Below are 3,619 nucleotides of genomic sequence, written 5' to 3'. Positions count from 1 at the left end.
CTAGCTACTTAATCTTTTGTTTAGAGTAGTTTTAATCATGGATTCTATGACCCTTTTCGAAGATAAGCTTGAAGTCACCATAAAATAGAATTGATTTTAGAAATCAGAATCAATTCAAAAAGTCTCTTGTGATGGATGGTAACTGTTGGGACGTCATTTGTTTATTTAGCCCTGGTGCCTAGGCTGAAGAGCCTGCGCGGCGCCCAGAGTGGTCTTCCCAGGATTCGAACTCGGGTCCAAGCCTTAAGGACTTTTGGTTTGCCCTCCTGGTACCATCTAGGCTTGGACACCAGGAGGGCAAACCAAAAGTCCTTAAGGCTTGGACCCGAGTTCGAATCCTGGGAAGACCACTCTGGGCGCCGCGCAGGCTCTTCAGCCTAGGCACCAGGGCTAAATAAACAAATGACGTCCCAACAAAAACGTCGGCCTTTTGTGCTCTGGTGGTGCCTAGGCCTGAGCCTACGCGGCGCCAGCACAGAGTCTTATGGGGCCATTTGTTTATTTGGCCCTTGAGGGTGACGTCCCCAAGATTCGAACTCAAGACCTTAGTCTTTGTGGTTGCCCTCCTGGACTCTGCGCTGACGCCGCGTAGGCTCAAGCCTAGGCACCACCAGAGCACAAAAGGTCGGCTCTTCAGCCTAGGCACCAAGGCCAAATAAACAAATGACGTTCCAACAGTAACCACGCAATCCCAACTGCGATTGGCCCAATGGAAAAAGAATCTTTATAAACGATTTTTTCCATTTTTTTTTTCTCCTCCTCACGTAATGACATACTATATATGTCTTATCCAGAATTGTTTCTTGAACTAGAAAAAGCAATTCCATGAATTTTCTAGCATGAAATTTTTTTTATTTTATTTTTGCAATCATGAATGCAGGGATTAGAGCATTTTGAATATAATTTTAGAATATAAAATTAAAGCACAAATTAAAAGAATATTTATTATTATTCTAGGTATAAAAACAGAAGAAAAAAATTCTATTTATTTTTATATATTTATTATTATTATTTATCTCAAATAGGACGATAATACAACAAAATGAAAGGTATCCACACACTCAGCGAGGCCATGGAGTTGCAACTGCAAGAAGTGGAACTTTTCTATGAATGGTCAGACCAGTGCATTCAGTCATATCCAAATCCTCCCTTCTACCTCCACCACCCACTTCCCAATCAAACCGATGAACAAGATTTGCTAACACAACCTCAATTGCCATTGCCGCGAACAGAGTTCCCGGGCAACCTCTCCGGCCAGATCCAAATGGGATCAACTCAAAGTCTTGCCCCCTGAAATCTATAGAAGAGTTCAAGAACCTTTCTGGCCGAAACTCCTCGGCCTCATCCCACAGCAGTGGATCTCTCCCAATTGCCCATACATTGGTAATGACTTGTGTCCGTGCTGCAATGTCGTAGCCCATTATTTTGGCGTCGCGGGTGGATTCTCTGGGAACTAGTAGTGGGATTGGAGGGTATAGTCTGAGAGTCTCTTTGATCACTGCCTTCAAATATTGCATTTTGTCCAAGTCATCTTCAGTTATGAGGAGTTTGCCTTGAGCAATTCCTCGGACCTCATTCTGAAGTTGCCTCATGACTTGTGGGTGCCTCAAGAGCTCTGTCATTGCCCACTCTAGGACCGTGTATGTAGTATCACTTCCAGCAGCAAACATGTCCTACAAGAAAGGAGAATGCATTATGTAGCTGCAGTTTTTCGACACGAAAGTACCCTGATAGGTATTTTGAATTCTGAAATGGGTGAATAATGAATATCAAGTCAATTTGATAATTCTGGAAAAATTTTGTTGATCTTAAATTTTGGTGTATTTACCACCTGTACAAATTCCTTGTCACATTGTACTATTATAATGATGCATCATCTTGGCAAATGGGTGTTATCAAAAGTAGATGAATGTTTTTGCAACCGAAGAAAAATAGGAAAATATTTTAAAATTTTTCCTACAAATACCAACACATATACAGAAATAATAATAATAATAATAATAATAAAAGCAACACATATGCACAAATATTGCTTGTCCACGATGGTTAATTAGTCGTACTCACCAGAGTCAGAGCTTTGATGCAAACTCCAGTTATGGCAACGCCTGTGACATTATCCTCCTGAATGCCAAGCAAAACGTCCACAAAATCCTTCACTTCCTCATCTACACCTCTTTTCCTTCTCTCCACGTGCTCTTTCACCACTTCATCAAGAAATCTATCAAACTCTTTGGCCACTTTCTCCACTTTTGCATCCAAACCATTGATGAAGTTCACCCACGAAGCCATGGGATGTAGTCGCCAACATTGAAGCAACCCAGCAACGCCCCAAACTCCTTCAGCAGTTCTCTATATTTTCTTCCATTTTCATCTCCACTGTATTTTCGTCCTAGGGCAACTCTGCATATGAGATCATTTGTTAGGGACAGAAACATTTGGCTCAAATCAATTGGGATGGAGGAGGAAGAAGAGGAAGAGATCTTCTCCATCAGAAGGGCTGTCTCTTCTTCTCGGACACCTCGGAAGGACTGAACCCTTCTGGTGCTGAGAAGGTGGAGTACACAGATACTCCTCATCTGTCTCCAGTACTCTCCATAGGGGGCCGTGGAAACGTCCTTGTAATCATAGAGAAGCTTTGCCGAGATGTTTGATTTAGGCCTATTTGAGAAGATGGCATCATTGGTCTTCATGATCTCTCTTGCAGCGTCTACAGCTGAGACGATGACCACTGGAACCCTGCCAAAGTGGAGCAGCATAAGGGGGCCATGGCGCTGAGCCAAGGCCCAGAGAGAACGGTGAGGGAGCGAGCCTAGTTGGTGGAGGTTTCCAATGATTGGGAGCTTTGGTGGGGAAGGAAGTAACTTTTTTGTGGTGACTGCAGGAGTAGTAGGATATAGCCATTTAATGAGGAAGTGTGTGAAGATGAAAAAGGGAAGAAGAAGCAGAAAGAACGAGTCGTTTTCCTTGTACAGAAGACCTAGAAAGCTTCCCATTTTCTTTTTGTGTGTACCTAAATGCGTGCTTTCTATCGCAAGCTCTGGGATTCCTTGGTTTATATGCAGCAGAAAGCTACTGAAACACGTATCCATGCCCACACGAGGCAAATCCCACTAAAGTTGATCAGGTTCTGCAAAACCTTTTACCAAAGTCACAAATTCACTCAAAACGATAAACATCAATGAAAATGCTTTAGCGTAAATTATCTACCCACCCATCTCTGGTGTGAACTAAACTGAATACAAAAATGGACAAGGCTTGAAGTTCAAATTTTAGTTCCCTGTGGTGCATAATTTGACAGTGTCCTCATATTCCAATAATTGATAGGCAAATTGCAGCCAGAAAAAGTCGTGCTGTTCCCTCTTATTTGATAAGCAGTATGTGGCCAAGACTGCATTTGATTTCAATGGTGTGTTTGACGGGCTTTTTTAACTTGTACGGCTGTTTTAAAAAATAATTCTTAAAAAATGGTACTTTTAAAAATAATTCTTAAAATATGATAGGTATAAAAATATTTCCAAATCTATGACACTTTCTACCACTTTGAAAAGTGTTTCTTGAATAGACATCTTCTATATTTTTCATATCAACCATAAATATTAAAAAAAAAAAAAATTTACAC

General features: G+C 41.3%; 1 pseudogene across 1 annotated transcript; it reads right to left on the bottom strand.

Annotated features, from left to right (window-relative positions):
• Nucleotides 1-930: 930 nt before the first annotated feature.
• On the bottom strand, nucleotides 931-3,223 carry LOC100241660 (cytochrome P450 736A117-like; annotated as a pseudogene). Its single transcript, XR_787985.3, has 2 exons — nucleotides 2,065-3,223; nucleotides 931-1,673 (listed from the first exon to the last, which is right to left on the bottom strand). The product of XR_787985.3 is annotated as a cytochrome P450 736A117-like (transcript).
• Between the last annotated feature and the right edge of the window lie 396 nt (nucleotides 3,224-3,619).

The sequence above is a fragment of the Vitis vinifera genome, chromosome 17 (assembly GCF_030704535.1).
Source record: "Vitis vinifera cultivar Pinot Noir 40024 chromosome 17, ASM3070453v1".
In the NCBI taxonomy this organism is placed as follows: Eukaryota; Viridiplantae; Streptophyta; class Magnoliopsida; order Vitales; family Vitaceae; genus Vitis; species Vitis vinifera.
The sequence above is the reverse complement of the archived record's forward strand: the minus strand, read 5'-3'. Positions and strand labels throughout refer to the sequence as shown.